This window comes from Rhyacophila brunnea, unplaced genomic scaffold (assembly GCF_057557595.1).
Source record: "Rhyacophila brunnea isolate RB1 unplaced genomic scaffold, BYU_Rbru_1.0 scaffold_1, whole genome shotgun sequence".
NCBI classification, from domain to species: domain Eukaryota; kingdom Metazoa; phylum Arthropoda; class Insecta; order Trichoptera; family Rhyacophilidae; genus Rhyacophila; species Rhyacophila brunnea.
In genome coordinates this window covers 35,361,979-35,382,020 of record NW_028232751.1, presented here as the reverse complement: position 1 = coordinate 35,382,020, position 20,042 = coordinate 35,361,979, and positions in this window count along the sequence as shown.

Genomic DNA, 20,042 nt, shown 5'->3' with positions numbered 1-20,042 from the left:
TTGTAATTGTTGCAATAAGTGCTATATTTTAACAGCACTTTTCTTGCTGCTGTTAAAATATAGCACTTATTGCAACAATCACAACCGACTTATTGTAATTGTTACAATCAGTGCTAATACTTTGATACAAACCTACCCTAAATTTGATAACATTTATCACTTTAGCAGTCGATAAGTATAGAATAGACCCACAGATCCAGCTATGTTCGCGTAGTAAGGATTTTAAAATATCGCGAAAACTTGCATAATATAATAATACACTAGTTTTTTTGGTATGTAAGGAGTAATGTATAAGCCATAGAGTAAAAATAACTTAATAATATTAAACTAAATTTTGAAAAATAAATTTAGGTTATTCAATTGTTTATGACGGCAGGTAGGCGCGGGCATTGTTATATTTTGATCCATCAGCTTCTCCATCTTTGTTTACTATCTGCAATTATAATCTGTTGTGTATATGAACGAATCAGGTCTCACAATGAACCGGAATGCAATGGAGCTCAGTTCTGGTTCGTGGACTCATTGAAATTATTACTCCGTTTTGTGGAAAAATTATATATTGTGCTCCGGTTCGTGAAAAATTAAAACATGATTAAATTCGCTTACTTTATTAAAAAAATGTTTATACAAAACTTCTTAAAATCTGGTTAAAATAACACTATTTACGACGTGTCTTAAACATTGATTTGATTTGATTGTCACAAGTTTAGATAACGTTATTTCAGTTGACCATCTGAGCTTGATAGGTACCTAAGTATATAAGAAAAAATCTATCATACTTATTTTTTATGTAATTAATATACATTAGGTAATCTAATGCCGGGATCACTTATCCCGGTATCTCGGGATTAGTAAACAAGATCCCGAAAATTCGGGGTAACTTTTTTATCAATCACAATCAATTGGTATGTGAAAAAATTCATTGTGTTAGTGACGTGTATGTACTGCACATGTCACAGGGGGAATCGCCAGATGCGGATAATAAATAACCATTTTTGCTGCCATAAGCAAGCGTAACAACTTAATAATCCGTTTATTTTACCAGTTAAACGTAACCGACGTGCTGACAGGCGAACGGCGCCTAATCAACAGTGCCACGGACATGCAGGCACGCGCTTGTTTCTAAGCCGAATTTTATGAATGTATTTTTTGAATTTCACATTGATTTTAATACCAACACATGCACAAATGATTGGTAATCGTTATAATCTTAGAATGTTTGTAAATTTTATTATAGGTATTGTATTTATAGTCAACACAATATGTTATTTTTTTTTTATTTTAATTGCACTTCAAATAATATTTGTTATCTTTTCTTAAATAAATAAATTAAACTGTTTTACTTTCACATTAATATTTATTTTATATTTCAATTTTATTTACTTTATTAAACCTATGTATTACCAAGATTGAACGAATACAATATTAACAATAAATGTCTTAAATAGTATAAATTATACTAGACACAATGCTGTTTTTATACATAATAATTTAAAATTAACTATCGAAAAAATCCGAATCCCGGGATAATCAAATTGTAATCCCAAAATCCCGGGATCAAAATTTTGGCTCGGGATTGGATTCCCTAATGTACATAAATTATTATTATACGTACCTACATATTATTATCTATTAATATTCACATCAAATTTTAATCTAGGTTCCTTTCAAACTAATATATCGCGTCGTATCGCCAGGATAAAACTAGAGTTATAATACACATAAATCCGAGACCTTTATCGACCAGTTGATTGCCCCGGCTGATGATGGTCATATAAAAGAAAAAGTGTCTCCTCAAATTAATGAAAAATTTTATCGACAGAATTGAACGTTTCACATAATAACTATATAGCACGCCACTCGTAAAATTATGCAAAGTCTCTATCTCGGCGTAGCATCTTAAGGTTTTTTTATTGAAATTTTCTCACAGCGTTTGTTGACATTTCAGAATAAAATAACTATTCTAGCTTAAACCATGCCTACTAGCAAACCATTAGGAAAATTGAATTTCTAATTGAAACATACTTACTATCGTTAAATTGTATTTTTAAATGTATGGGAGAATGTAAATGGATATTTTTATAACAAGAAAATAGACTCAGTGATAAATTTTTGTATTATTTTTTAATCAATCACGCCGTCAAGAAAGTCGAATGATAAATGATATGTACAATTCATATTAAATTGTAAGGCTTTATAAATTTGATTATACAGATACATGTTCCAAATCAGCTGTAAAGATTAAGTTTCAAATATCGAGGTGATGTCTTGAATGAAAAAGCTAAAGAAATAATCAGATTTTAGTAAAAACTCGAATTTCAGCATACCGAAAAATATTAACTTCTGGATTATATCATTCCCGGGAAGATTTTAGGTATGCCTAAGAATCTCAGATTGATTTAAAGTTAGGTTAGATAGTTTGCCAATGTTTGATATATATTTAGTATAGAAAAAAGAGATCGGATAATGTTTTTGCTACGTAACACTGTCGTGACTCTACCGAAACTTTTAGCTCGTAATTATACCTTAACCGAACTTAGCACAAAACAGAGTAGAAAATATAATAATGGCTTAACATTCAATGAAAATTCTATAATACGATGTAGTGTACTAAACATTCAAACCAATATAAGACATCTTCTTTTAGCGAAGTTTCGTTATTAGGTTTGATTGAGATGTAAAAGTGGTCTGACATTTTTTAGAATAATACTTTTTAGACATACTGATATTTAAAATCTTTTATCGTTATAGTACTTAATATGTACTTACTTCAAGATGTCTTTCACTTTATTAATATTGTTGATATATAAATGTAATTAGGCAGGTATTTATTAACAATATCTGCTGTATTTTAACTAAGTATAATATCGTCACTGTTCTGGCAGAAGACACTAATTCGAAAAAATGACATATTGAGTTAGTTATACCAAAATGTTCCTTATGACAAACTTTACCGTCTGGAAACCTTCTTAATAAATAAACCGTCTTTATTTTAAAGTCATCCTTTTTACGATTACTTAATAAACTCACATGATAGACCATTTCAAACATTTTAACAACTTCAAAGTCAAATTACTCAAAACTAGTATTTTCCAGTTAGTGTGTTCTGCCAGAACAAAGACGATAGTATACATTTTACCTACATCAATCTGCTAGGAAAATTAAATAACTTCTATGTTATTACCAAAAATTATAATTAAGTTCGCTAAGGAGAACAACGGTGTTGAATATTTTGATATATTGGCGGCCCTCATAGTCTAGTTCGCAAATCACTGGTTTTGAACACTAAGGATTCCATCTTCAAACCCTGGGGAGGTTTTACGATATATTATTTGTATTCCATTGGCTCTACTATTTCTCTCTACTATATCTATCTAGCTCTGGTCGCCTTAAGATGCTACTTAACATTTCTTTTTTTTTTTACAAAAAATGTATTTTAGCCACGACATGCCCTGGATTCAAGCTCATGTATAAATTTTGCAAAACCCGGGATTCAAACCCGAGACCCTCTTATTATCAAGCGGAAATGTTACCACTCGGTCATGAAATGCACTAGGTCACAATACACATATGTGATTTTCTCAACTCTCCGTGTGTTTATGGTCTGTAGTTGATGCCCATCTAGTCTGTTATATGGGTACCTACTGACCTAATTATATACTTAATAGAAAAACTGAATATAAAGAATAAAGTATATTTTTACTCTCGACAAAATTATATTAAAAGTAAGTTTATATACGTACATAAAAAATTAAAATATCTATGATTCCAGCCAACTTACAATAAAAGGAGAAAATAATGTTCTTTGTTTAAATTTAATGATGTCCTACGTTTTATCTGTTTTTTTTTTACATTAATATTTTCATTATAGTATGTAAGTAATTTCGTATATATAACACAAAGTCGGGTTACTTACACCATTTATAACTCAAGAACGGCTGGACCGAATTTTATGATCTTTGATTTGTTGGATTTGTCTCTGCCCCAAATAGCAGAATAACTATTAAAACATTGGATAAATCACGGAAAAATAAATTATGAAGAAAATTAATTTTTATCATACATTTTGTATGGAAAGGCTTTTGACTGACATTGATGAATTTGAACGATGAAAACCTCGCGCATTCGAAAATAAAAGAAAATCACAAAAAAATTAAATCCGTATACAACGCCATCTCTGATACATGACAGAAACAATAAAGAAGAAACAAACAAACAAAGGAAAGAATGATAGTTGAAATGTCTAACTGTCAATGGTGTAGTGTGCCCAACATTTCGTGCTTCATGTCAACAGCTCAATTTGCTTGAAAACGATACTCATTGGGATATGACAATCACTGAAGCAATTGTTTCTGCATCTCCAAGTCAGATTCGCACATTATTTGATATCATTATTTCGACATGCTTCCCATCAAATCCACCTGAAGAATAAGTAAAAGGATGACATGTCAGAAGACATTTTACATCGAATTTGTGTCAGTTCAGGGAATCCCGATCTCGAGGTGAATGAGGAGATACATAACCAGGCTTTGCTTTTGATCGAATACATGTGTTACCTCATGTGCGGTAGTTTTTTAGTCAAGTTAGGAATGCCAACGCCACATCGTGGAATGAACGACGCTTTCAATCGAGAATTGGAACGTGATCGTGAATATGATCGAGATGCATTGAACCAATCAGTTCGAACGAATGTACCACTGTTGAACCCTCAACAGAAGAAAGTGTACGATACGTTAATGAAGGCAATTGATGATGGAAATGGTGGCTTATTTTTCCTCGACGCGCCCGATGGAACTGGGAAGACATTCTTCGTGTCATTGATTTTGGCTACTGTTTGTGCGAGATCCGAAAATGCTGTAGCAGTTGCTTCTTCTGGGATAGCGGCCACGTTGTTAGGCCAGGATGCTGAACGCCTCATTCAACGTTAAAATTGCCGACTGAAAAACTGACATGCAACATTGCGAAATACTCAGCAATGGCCAAAGTTTTGTTAGCAAGTAAAATCATCACATGGGATGAATGCACAATGGCGCACAAGCGCGCATTGAAAGCACTCAATCGAACTATGAAAGATCTGCGCAATGACTCAAGAAGTTTTGGAGGCGCAATGATTCTACTATCTGGCAATTTTCGCCAAACACTACCAGTCATTCCAAGATCGACCACTGCTGATGAAATAAATGCTTGCCTCAAATCATCGACTCTGTGGTGCAATGTGAAGACACTTCAGCTGACGACTGCCGAAGATTTCTCCAAGCAATTGCTGACTATCGGTAACGGCCGTGTTCTTGTCGATGAATCGAGCGGATTGATTTCGTTTCCGCTGTTTTTTTCTAATTTCGTCTCAACTAAGGACGAACTCATCAACAAAGTGCTACCAAACATCATTGCTAATCACAAACATGACAATTGGTTGAGTGAACGAGCATTCTTGCGGTAAAGAACAAAGATGTGGATCACTTAAACTTCACAATTCAAAATCAAATCGTTGGTCCACTGCATTCCTTCAAATCTATCGACTGTGTAACAAACGAAGACGAAACAACCAACTATCCAACTGAATTTTTAAACTCATTGGATCTGCTTGGCTTGCCACCGCACAATTTACGACTGAAGGTTGGCTCGGTAGTCATCATTGAATTGAAATTGAATTACAATATGTGAACTTACCAGACCCAGGATTCGAACATGGGACCCTCGACACTATAGACCGGTGCTTAATCCACGCGGTCATCGTGTGTGTACAGTTCAATATAATTAAAATACTTTTCATTTTGATTTGATTTTTGCACATTTATTAAACTTTTTCATTTTGAGTATTCATTTTAACTTAATAAAAAACTGAATTTAATTCAGCTAATAAGTTAACACAAGATTATTGATTCTGAGGCGGTACGAAGATTGCCGGGTCGGCTAGTTACATATATAAAAGACCACACATTCAGATAGGTACTTGGCAGAGTATTTTTATTTATGGCCAGAAGTCTTTTATCACTTTGTATTTAGAACATAATTTCAAAAATATAGGTTACAAGTTCAAACATAGTACTATGAGTGGCATATTATTACGCCCTTTTCACATAATGTAATTTATAAATAAAGATTGTATTATACTACCTATAATACAATGTTTTCAACAAAGAACTTATGTGTATTATAATACTCCATTATTAATTTTAATAAAATTGCAAATTTTATTGTACTGATTCCACTTTTTATTAAATAGACTGGACTCAATTCGTAGTAGAAATTGCATTGTAAATAATTTTAATGAAAATACAAATTTTATTGTACCGATTATTTAATAAAAAGTGGAATCAATACAATAAAATTTATGTTTTTATTAAAATTTATAATACAACGCATTTTCAACATGAATTGATAGTTAACACAATAAAAGAAATATAATATTCCAATATTCTACTATAAAATTTAGAGTGATATAATAGGCTACTTTTTATTCAAATATTTTGTTATTTATTATAATTGTTATTGCATCTTGACGTAAGTATTTTGTGATATGACTTACATAAATAAAGTATCTAGAACTACTAATAGTAATTATTAGCCTTCTGGTTTGTTGCAGCATAATATGGGCACCACACGGCACCTTCAACAATCATTCACCTTGTCATCAACAACAGTCACCTTGTGTCTTCTTGCGTCTTCCCTAGGTCATGCTAACATCCTATAGTTTCACGATTATAATTATACTATGTAGATGGCAATGGGGAAGACTCCATACTAGACGATTGTAATAAAGCCTACCTTCTTAAAAAAAATATTTAATTTAATTGCATATTGACATATTTATATAATCACTTTATTATCACATAATTTTATATTCTATAAAAATAATTTTATTTGCCAACGATAAATGTCGTATATGAAGGAATGTATTATACAGATTACAATACAATCTGCAAAGGTTTAAAAAAAAATACCACAGTGAGCCATCTGTATTGACGTAAATAAATGTCTGATTATTTGTGAAAGAATTGTGATAATTTTTCGTATGGACTTTACGTCACGTAACCTCAGTCAGTCTATTAAAACGTCTATAGAAATATGGTGGGCTCCTATAGCATAGCCTAAAACCTTAATGTATAATATTGTTGTCATGACTGCACTTTGTCCAAAATAATTAATAATTAGATAATTAAAAAATATATATGGCGTTTAATCGCATATTAATAAATACAGATTGTTTTTAAAAACAAAAATAAATTTTATCTAATGATTTTTGATGTGTATTTTTTGAAAAAATACGTAATTTAAACTCATCGCTCAATTTTATGTCATCAGTGAGTTTTTGTAGTATTCATTAGTAGTAATATCATTTATTATCTTCATATTTCTCGTAATTATACCTGACAAGTGTGCTCTATATCTACAGCCTACCTCTTTACAAAATTCACCCTTCGCAACTGGTAAATATGGCTGTCCTAGGACTTGTTTTCAGTTATCTACCACAGCCTACCTACCTTCAACGGGCACCCTTCGCCACTGGTAGATGGTATATAAGTTATTTTGGGATGCCAAAATTTAGATTATTTAAATAACAAGCAGGCCAGTTTGAAATTGGCGTGAGGCTTCTGCATTGCGTAGTCAAGTCAGTTCCAACATCGTTTTTTCACTTTCTGTATTATTAGCTCTTTCTTACTTCTAAATTCATACAACCGCAAACATGTGTATTTGAAGAGTATTATAGTAATTATAGTTACATTGAGCCTTCGTAAGGTTCCATGATTTGCTATCGTAAAACAGAACAGAATGTTAGTATCAAACAGGCGGCATTTGGTTTTAATTAAATATAGCCTTCCACATTGAGTTGGATGTTTCTCCAGTTATTCCTATTCGGATAACGAGTTTCTTTTAAATAGTAAGTAAGAAGGTAAAAATAAAGTAGTGATATTCTCATAGCGGGGTTTGTTTATCTGTGCACATAATATATTTCAAGAGGCTGACTTAGTTAATGAATATGTATTACTTTATCGGATACGTAATCCATAAAATATGGAGATTGAAGTGAATTAGCTGAAGTCAATATAATGTTTGTGAGATTATCCAGTTGAAGGTGGACTCCGGACGATGTGTTAATTCCCAAGGGTCTCCTACGAGACGCCTCAATGAAGGTAACGCGAATACCGTACCTACCTGAACCTATTATTACGTAACACTGTTTCTATCTACATAGTGCTAAACAACATGAAAAAATCTTTTTATGTGTTTGAATCAATACATATGTGTGAGCTAGCCTAAGAATTACTATTATGTTTTAAGCTTGAGGTATTTATATGTACACATTATACCGAACATTTGTAAACATCCGCAAAATAGAAAACTTGATATACCGAGATTGTAATATTCTTGTGTTCAAAGTTTATGAATTATTTAAATCGGTAGTCAAAGAGCCATTGTAAAACTGTTATAAAATTATAACCTTAATGTTTAATAAAGTCAGAATTTTAATATTATATTTAATTCGATAATGGATAGATAATTAGATTTGGATCGAGGAGTAGGACTAGAATGAAATTAAAAGACCTGGATTTTAGATAAGATTGGCAAGGGATATGAGTCAGTTGAGGTCTTTGGTGGAGGAGGCGAAATCGAGTTCTGAGGTTGTACGATGAGAAAGAAGTAATATTAATAATTAAAATGAACTATAATTCATTATTAATATAATTTATTTTTTACAGTTCTATCATTAATATTAAATAGAAGCAATAGTCAAAATCCTAATTTGTTATAAATAAAAAATAGAAAAACCCTTTAAAACGTGGTGACATAATAATAATATATTGTACTATTTTTCGTGAATTCTTCTATGTGAATGAGAGCATTTTTTTTCACTATGGCAAATGAAAAATATATTTGTATTATTATTTTGTACTTCGAGTGTATCAATTCCGAAAAGAAGCAACATTGAAAGACATTTTCAAACCGTCCATGGAAAATATGATGGTAATTATCCTCCTGATACTGAGTTTCGTAAAAATAAAGTGAGAATTGAAATCACAATTGTTTGGTCAACAGTCCTTTCTCACCAAGTTTAATGAATAATTCAAAACAGCTTCCGTGGCTTCTTTAGTAGTAGCAGATGATTTAATGAAATATAAGAAACCTTCAAAAATAGTGAAAAATGGAAATAGGGTTTTATTAAAGCCGGAGAGGCATTACTTCAAAATTTTAAAAATATAATTGAAATAAAGTAATCAGAGAAATAAGTAAAAATCAATGACATACCATTATCAAGAAATACAGTCATGCGAAGAACACAAATTATGAGCTTAAACTTGGAAGAAATTCTACAGGAAAACATAAATAAATAAATGTAAAATCCTATCCTTGCCATTTGACGAGTCTCTAGATTACACGAATATTGCACAACTATGCGTTTTTATTCGATTGGTTTTTTAAAATACGTCTGCTTCAGAAAAAATATTAACAGTTTTACCACTAAAGGAATGAACCAGAGGAGAAGATATATTTAATGCATTTAAGTCAAATATTAATCGTACTCGATTTTCTTATTCATAAACTAGTATCGGTAACGACTGATGGAGCTTCTGTTATGGTTGGAAACCATGTTGGGCCTATTACTTCATGTAAAAATGATGAAGCAATATCCATTTTTATCAGTTATCATTGCATCCTTTACCAGCAGGCGTAATGTTCAAACGTGTTAAACCTGAATCACGTGATGGATATTGCTTTTAAAAGTGTGAATTTAATCCGTGGTAAAGATGTAAAAAAGGCCATTTCGATCATTATTAGAAGAATGTGGATCGGAAAATGGCAAACTTGTGTTTTATTAGATATCGATTCTACACACCTTGCCATATTTCATGGATAAATATTTACACTAAAATGCGATGTGGTTCTGAAAGCCAGAGCTTAAAGTCTTGATAATTTTTGAAACCTAATTTGTGAAAACAAATATCCACATCTTTAGAAAGTTGCAGCATATTTAACTTGCTTTTTTGGTTCTACACATCTGTGCGAATGGAAATTTGACATCTAGCGGTAACTTCATATCACGTACAATACGACAAAATTGCTAATAATATGCAATGCAAAGTTTCGGATGGAAATAAAAAATAAATTTTAAGATTTCTAATATTCGATATATAAGTAAATTGTGTAACTATGATGAATTTACAGTTAATATGTACTTATTTTTTTTAAGAAGTGAAATACATAATAATTATATTATTGTCGTTAAATCGATTTTTTCGCATCTTTATTTTTCATATGTTTATATATATATGTTTTCAAAATACATAAATATATATTTGAATTATAAAAATTGGGTTTTTGTAGTTATCAGTCGATCGCCATAAATAATTTTATCAAATAGTCGATCCTCAAAAAAAAAAGTATGACCACCCCTGATGTAGAGCAAAACAAAAAAATTTACTTTAATTGCATATCTTTGCAACATACCTATAAGCATAATTCCAAAAAAAAAATTGATAATTCTAAATACATAATATGTTACCGAAAAACTTTATGGTTTGTTTTAAAAAAATATTAAGTAATTACAGTTGTCATAAAATTATTTAGAATTCATTTTATAAGTATAAATAATCTTGAAATCATTATTTAAACTATGATGGATTTTACAAGTATAAAATCTTAGTTTGTCCTATACCAATTTATTGTATTTATTTTTTTCAGTCTAAGTGGAGAATGTATGCAAATAATTCACATTTCGTTAGAACAACATGACTATGGGGTGGCGTATCACTTTTCTTGAATAAATGATTATGTGACATAACCAAAACAGAAGTATATCGTGAGCATATTGTAAGCCACAAAACATATTGTTCTGGGACAATTCGTCTCCCGACGACTCACTTATGTATTATACAAGAATTTTTGCAGCGACCCAACATACAATTTTACGATTTTAACACGAATTCCGTCGAAGGCTTTTGGTGAAAATATAAATAGTGTCAGCGAAAATTACGAGTCTTTTCAAAACACACAAATTATTCTTTCAGCATATAGAAATTATATACGCACAATATGTAATATTTTTTTTTTATTAATTCTAGCCATACGCATGTTTGAAACGGTCTACAGTAACTTCTATTAGAGATTCTAATAACAAGCGTTCATGCTCAAAAAGTCATGACTCATGAATCATGATAGAGAGAGAAAGTATTTATTATTTAATAATATTAAATAATTGATTCAATCATCATTTATTATTAAAAACAACTTAAGAATATGATTATTAAACAGATAGATATATTAATAAAGTCATTATAAACCTTTTTAGCTAAATTATTATATTGAAATTTTATCATGTTAATGTATGTTCAATTCATATACATATACCTTTATAATATTTTTATTTCTTAAAACATACCTCTCAAAAATCTTTGTGAACATGCAATCTTTTATGAATGTTATATAAACATAATACTGTATGTTTCCAGTAAACCACCTGACCCAGTATTTAAAAACAATGTGCAAGCATGAATAGAATCTATTAGTTGGTTGACGATAGAGAAATAATATATCAGCATATTGTTGCACTTTAGAAAACGTCGTAGAGCGAAAAGACAATAGGTACTATGCTTGTAATATAATATTCCATTATGTTTTGTTTTTGTTTATTGTATTGTATAAACTTGTTTTTCTTTATAAAATTTCCTGAGTAATTAAGATTTTCAGTAAATCTTGGTTTATTACGATCAGTAAACAAGCTATACAATATCTTATTCGATGAAATAGTAATCATAATAAAATATAAAATGATTACGTTAATTCCAAATTAATTAAAGTTTTTTTTATTAACTATCGAATTAAATATTTTGTTTATAAAGTTATCGAGATAAAATATGTTATTACTTTTTCGCAAAGTAAGATTACTGACTGCTTCCTATGGGTCTCCGACTATAGACATATAATATGCTTTATCGGCCATCTACCCAGTTCTTTGTATGACATTAATGTATCAAGTCTATTCAAATATACTAAATCTTAATAAACTTTACCAAGGTCATGGGTATAAAGCTTCTGATTATATCATGGTTGCCTCAATACAATATAATATACATCAAATGGATTCATCCTGCTAATGTCAGAAGATTCTGAAAATCAATGGTGCGTATTGTTATATATTATTAGTATATTATATAATAATATTCCGCTATTAGTTAACATTAAATAAACTTCCAAGTAGCAATTTCTATACAAAACCACATTTGCTCACATCGGGAGTAGTACCAAGCAATTAGTAATATTTAAAAAATATCTACGTATTTATTTAGCATGGCGTTATATACAGAATGCGATATTTCACGCTTTTGTATACCCACGGATTCTGACATTATTATAGCTGAACATCTCTCATTCTATAATGATGATACAAGAACGACCATCGTGCAATGGTATGACAAGAAACGCGAGATGTGGTTCTGGATGCTCTGATACTAAATCTTAAACTACATTTAAGTTTAAGGAACGTTCAAATAATAAAAATGGAATGGAACGTACATAAAAAACCGAATGATATATGAGTTAGGTGGACAATGTATGAATTCCCTGTCGATTGATGTAAACTTAAGATTCTCGATTTTCAATATAATTAGAATATGATGGTACTCGATCATGCAGAATAGAGAAATAATTTTGAGGACGGGTTGAGTTGGAATGAGGGTGGAATTTCTCCAACCATTGTAGGGTGAAGTTTGATTATCAATGATCACTTCCATATAGCTCCCATGTTATATTAGTTGAAAGAAAGGGACTACATAAACTTATACAACCTTCAGTTGGGGCGATTAGCGATTTTAGGTTTCTATAAGAGTACAGTAAATTTGCGGAGTTGTACGGTGAAAGAGAATGTTTCTAATCAATTAGACTCTACTTAACTACTAATATAAATCGTAATAATAATAGTGTATACTCTAGTGTACGTCACTTATATAAACAAGTTCATGAAAGATTTTTCATGTGATGCTCACAATACTGCATTTAAGATAGTTCCATTTTCGTTATGCCATGGTATACGCACAAAAGGTACAGTGATATAGCGGTTGGTGGAGGGAATACATACACGATTCAGACACGTCATTCAAAAACAACATGTTAGTTTTCCAGACTTGGGCTTCAAACCCATGACATTATAGGCATACACCTTACAGATCAGCCATATTGTACAAGTTTATACTTACATAAAAATATAATTTCCGTTAAAAAGAATAATTTCGTGCTGTGGGTTTAACTTAAATATTTAACGTTCCTTTTAAAGAGTTTCAGAGCTGTGTATTGTCAGAAGGATTTTCAGCGATGAACCGTGAGTTTTCCCCGTAAAACCGCACACTTTTTGCCCTGTCTCTATTTCGGGAGTCCCTTTTGATTGAGTGTATGTTTGTGAGTACCTACGGTTTGGTATGTGGGTGTATATACAGTGAGCTCAAGTCCTCGCCTGGTCTCGAGAGGACACTAAAACCGTGACGGTGAAATGTTCACCTTTTCAAGTGTCGTCCATAAACCATAAAAAGGTGACGATCGCGAACAAAGGCAAGGCGGGAAGGTCACGCGGCTAACGCAGGCTGAATAAAAATACAATATTGTTTTAGTGCAAACTGTAAATAATAGAATATTCACACGTGTCGAAATCAATCCCGATATTGCCAAAAATTAAACAGCATATCTATCAAAAATATTCAACCTGTATGGGATATTTTCCGACTTATATGTTTCTTAATTGATATGTAACCATTCTAAATTCAAAATACATTATTCTAATAATCACTCATTTTATACAAGATTTTTAAAAAAAAGACAAAAGATGGTCGCGATTACTGTCACTTGCATACTATAGGTATCCACTCATTTTATGAAAGAATTAACAAAAAAAAAAATAACAAACGAATCCTATCCCTTCTTCTGTCACTTGCATATAAACTACATTTATATGACTATTTATTTTATTCTCTAATGTCAGTGTCATTTTTAAAATGCATTGTTTATTGATTGCTACGAATTTTAAAACCTATCCAAATAACTTGAGTGCCTTGATAATTTTTAAAATATATTTTCTATGTCTAATTATGATAAAATTTTATTAATCATGTTTTTTCCGAGTTATTATAATTATTGCTAATCTAACAAAATTTCATGTAGAGTGCGTAAGGTAAACAAGCTGCTTCAAATAAATTCAAATGGGCTACAGCAACATAATATGAAATTATATCGAAGTGATTGGACCTAACTGCAGGCATGTGATGTATATTAAAACTGAAATTTAAAATTTCCACCAGGTATATCAATTTTATTTTATTTTTTACTACCAAAAATCACCAAAACACCAAATGTTCTCTCACCGGGTGTAGTTCCAGACAGTTTGTATATATCTATTATTATATACCTTTGCGTATTTGTACTTCCCGGGTCTTTAAGGATGTTACAGTATTAAAAAATCTTTATGATTCCCTAGTTCGAACCCGGCTCGAGAGTTGGTCGATTATTTAAGCCCCTCATCAGTTTGTTGAAGTATGACCTTGTGGTGGAATGAGCTTAAAAGATTTTTTTAAACTCCTTTATCCAACTGACTTTCTTTAAGATATGCTTACTTACATACTTTCGTCTAAACTCTAGAATATATCTATAGTTTGACCACGTGAATGAGAAATCTGTCTTATTGGTAGTATTGACATTTGTGTATATCTGATAATTACCATATAAATCGGTACCAGTTGTTTGTTATCCCAAGGGGCACAACTAACCTGTCATTGGTGATGCCAACCAAATCGCTTCTAATATTTATATATTCCATTTACTTGATGAGGAGTATACATGGATGTTGTTTTATAGATTATTAAAATAGGGCTTAATTAGCTCATTCAACATAATATTTCCATGTAAATACCATATACTTTTTATATTTATTCTAAATACTATTGAATACCTATTTTTCTAATACAACTTATATTTATATTTCATTTTTTTTGTTCATTTTATGTTGTGAATGTCTTGAATTTGTATAGTTCACTATAAGTAAATAGAAATAATTACAAGACAAAAAGAACTTTTTATATACCACGTTGTTAAATTTTCTGTTGAATCATATAAACTTGACAATTCTATGTATTAAAAAATACTTAAAAAATACTTGTACTTGATAGAAATACTGAATAAATATAGAATACTTAAATGTCATTTTGACATTTCATATTGATTTCCATAGTAACGCACGTATATATTAATAATTTAGTTGCTAGGACCCCCTTAGCAACCAATAATAGTGTTTTACTTTTAACGATTTTTTTCCGAAATAATTTTCCATACAAAGCAGAATTAACTGAAAATGAATTCAATTCTGTTTAAAGATGGCTGAAATTATTAAAAAAATGCATTGTCATCGTGTTTTGATAAATTCTAAAATTTTGAAATGTCTAGCTAGTCGGGATGTTAGTAAAAAATCTTCAATACACAATAAGATAAGAGCTAATAAAAACGTGGTAAAATACTGAACATCAACATAATATTATAGTGCCACTGGTACCCAAACGACATGAGAAGACTATCGGACTAACCTAAAATTCGCTAGATGAACGAAGTCTGATGGAAGACTTAGGATTATTACTCGTAAATTCAATACAAATTTGCAATGTCACTTGGTGAGCGAAAGTATCTCTTCACTTATTCAGCTCGGTTGCTTATCTTTTGATTAATTTTCATTTATTTAGCAGTTTTCTTGGCCCTTATTTTTCATGATTGTTTTTAAGATTCAAACTGAGTTAATTTTTGGCTTTGCTAGCACCTATACCACACCCATAACGGGTGTGGTATAGGTACTGTGAGTTATAGAATATATTAGATTATACATATTATTATGTTATGCAATAATTACGTGAACGATTTTTACATTACTTTATTCTATATTTTGTTGTAAGTTGATATAATATATGATTTAATCAGTTTTCCCAACTTCGTTTCTGAAATTCCGCGAGAATTAAATTTGACACAAACATTGAGTTAAAAAGTCAACATCTTTACGTGAAGTATTAATAAAATAATAAGATATAAATCTGTTGGAAATAGATATGTTAGTCCAGACAGAGTTTCGTTAAATTGTACAAAATATTTTAAAGATTCCTCTAACAAAAAAAGGTTGGGAGCCACTAATAGTAATCGAGTACTTGCGTACTATAGGTAAGTGTATGAGCGGATGACGCACAACTATTACTGCGATCGTAACTAAAGATATTTCTGGAACACCTTTACCTACATACATTAATGTGGATCAGTATTGAGCTTTGTTCTACCTCACTGAATTCTATATTATTATCTGTATTTACAATATTCAAAACATTTATACTTTATTCGTAATATTTTTTATAACAAAGATAAAATATATGTAAATATTATTCATTACAATCATTATTAATTATTTATATATATTGTTTAATTTTCGATATTACATTTTATAGAATTTTGACATTTCCACTTTTAAGCTGCAAAATAACAACAAAATTTACTTAGGAAGATTTTGTCATACCACCCCTATCGCATACATATTGTTATTTATTAGGAATGTATAAAACTGTATTCAAACATTTATTATAGTCAATTTGTACGTACAGTTATAAGCAGTTTATTTCTAGCTTTGCATTTACTCTCCATCGATGCCTATATTATACAAAATATTGTTATCACTATTCTCGTGACAGCATATCTAATTCGAATGTTTTCATTTAACATAATATCCTTCGACAAATGAAGCGTCCATATTAAAAGTAAAAAAATTAATGGTCTGATATTTTAATAACAATACATTAAATTAAATTTTAAAATACATGCATTTACATAATTTGTTATGTTACGGGTGTAACTTAGTTACAAAACAGAAAAATAAAATACCTAGTACCAACTAATTCTTATAGTACATCCCAATATAGTCAGGTCATGACACAAAACTGTAAACTAGTTAGCTATTGATCAGACTTCAAATACAATATGGTAAACTGTGTGTAGAAAATGACGATTGTTGCGTATTGAAATAAATATCGTAATAATTTGAAAGTAGTATGCCATCTAAAATCTTCGTTTACTGTGAACATTGGATTCGATTATAATCAATAACTAGCACTGCCAACCATTGTAATTCGCCATTCGGTGCTACGATCTGAATTTATAGTCGGCTTTGCGTCTAGGTATAACAAAATATCTTAGAAGAAAATATTTCATTGGATTGGTTTAGGTACTTAGCAGTTGTTAGATCAGTGAATAAGTAGTAGATGAGTGCGTTATCGATATTTTACATGCTATAATTTATTAACGTAAACATATTTATAAAGATTTAGCACAAAGCAAACGAATACTATTTTTAATGAAAGTTTATCGACGTTGAAAACTCTTGTATAAATAAAATCATACAGTAGAGTATCAATATTTCCACAATATATTAATATACTATAATAGTAAATACATTTTAATAGTATGTCAAAATCTCTTCATATTTATGTCACATTACTTCTTAAAAATATTCTTAATGTATTAACCAACAATCTTTGAATTCTGCCTTTTGCGTAGCTGAAGATATTGAGCGTCTCGTGATAACAATTACTTGGTCGATCCAATTAGTAGGTGACTTTTCTTTTCCATATCGGCCCAATTTTTTTTAGTTGACGATAATCTTTTTCCAAATTATTGATGCGTTCTTTATTAAATGTCAATGCAGCATTGTGTATGGCCCTGGGAAATAATATCGTTTTATTATAGACCCTAAATTCATTATGCAAAAATGCTAAGAAGTTTCTTGGCCGCTTGTTATAAAAAAAATAGAGTTTTGTTAAATCGTAGAAGTCAGAATTTTCCGTTAAAAAAACTAATTAACCAATGAAAAGTCCACCCGTGAAAAAATGAGATTAGGTTTATTAGATAGTAGTATATTATATACATATTACATAATTAACTCTACAGTCTGGTATGGGGTATCGACCGTTTCCCGAACAGAATAATAATAATTAATAACCATTCGTTCAATATAATACATAAAGTCTGGATACAAAAATATTATAATATGTAGTATATAAATATATATGGCAGCAGCTTTTCAATTATACACTAAACAGAAACTCTATGTTACAATACACACAGTCACACCAATAAACCTTGGTGTGACAGTTCGGTATCGTTACTTAGTAAGTTTGTTTATTAATCACATTCCTTGTTATTGTTTTCACTGACAGAGCTAGGAGATGTTAACAATCTTCATTTGTTTTGAGTTCACCGGACGACCAATTTAATAGGCGTTATTAAGTCCTAAATTACCGTTGTATTTAGAACAATATATTCTTCCAATAGTGAAGGATCCAATAGACTTTTCGTATACATAATATGCGGAACGTATTCTGACAATTGGACTAGGTTCTAGGGGTCAGAAAGTTATATAATGTCGATGTTGCCAGGCGATATTAAGTGGTAATTTTTTTTATTGGGGTTTTAATTTTTTTCTTATAACCCACCAAAAATTGTTCTGAGTTCTTCAATAAAACCAAGACCGAATCACGGATTGATTGAAAATGCAATAATCGTACCATGTCATCGGCATGGTCATAGAACAGCGGATGAACTTCGATATAAATTTACTTCCCAAAATATTGGATTTTGTTTAAATTTGTCAAGAGTGATATGCAGATATGATTTATTGTATTTACACTGTTTAAACGCTTCAGCACAAGTTTATTTACGGAAAAGCTCATCTGATTCACGATTTTAGCATATTGATTTCCTACAACTTGGCTATGAGTTACGAGAAAATAATTTGTATCCAAGACAAATGACGAATGAACCTAATTATTTAGTTAAACCATGCAAATGTAATTCTAACTGCCGTACATCATCACGTAGTTATAAGAAATCGACTTTGACATGTATATCATTGTGTAAATGTGTAAATAGTGTTTGTAAAAACTGTGATTATGATACTTATAGCAGTTTGAACACTAACTTGACTTGTTCTTGTTTTTTTTTTAATAAATGTGTACTTAGTGTGGTTAGTGGTTATCGTTATTTCATTTATTCACCTACCTATATGTGCAACCTACACTGTTTCTGTATTAACCATAATGCTAAAACTAATGTCATATGCATATATATGGTAAAGAAACCAATCTGTGTGATTCTATAAAAAAATGCTACTAAATAAAATAATTTAAGCGAAGGAGGATACTTAGAATCTATAATTTTGAAGACATTGCACTACCCGCTATTTTTATTTTTTCAAACGGGACAAACCGTTCTACGACCATGCCGATGACATGGTACAATTATTGCATTTTCAATCAATCCCTGATTCGATCTTGGTTTTATTGAAGAACTCAGAACAATTTTTGGTGGGTTATAAGCAAAAAAAATTAAAACCTCAATAAAAAAAAATTGACCACTAATATCACCTGGCAACATCGACATTATATATCTTTGTGACCCCGAGAACCTATTCCAATTGTCAGAATGCGTTCCGCATATTATGTATACGAAAAGTCTATGAGATCCTGTACTACAAAGTTATTCATTACGGAGCATGTCTTGATAGACTAGCGTTGATTTTAGCGGTATGTTATGGAGATTAATAACTTAAAATGTGGGTTTACTAGACGTGGGATTCGAACCTGCGACCCACAGCAAATAGATACTAATTGTTGTGGTGTGGAACTGCAATGGATTTAATATTACTTAAAAATAGAATATTAATGTATAACTATCAATTAATAACTAGTTCGTGCATGAGTCACAAAAAATATCCTTCCACACTACACGTAACCAATAATGGCAAAAATGGTAAATTAATTTTTTTTTAAATCTGCTATCGCGTATTCTGTAGAAATAATTTATTCAATTAGAATTCAGTGAGACAAAAATGTTAAATATTATAAATGTAATGAGTATAAGTATCTTAAAATACCCCGGCGATTTCAATTTAATATAATAATTTATTATTATATTAAATTAATTTAATATTTAGCGGAATGAATGTTTAATAAATCTGGCAAGGGTTTCCGATGTAATAGAGT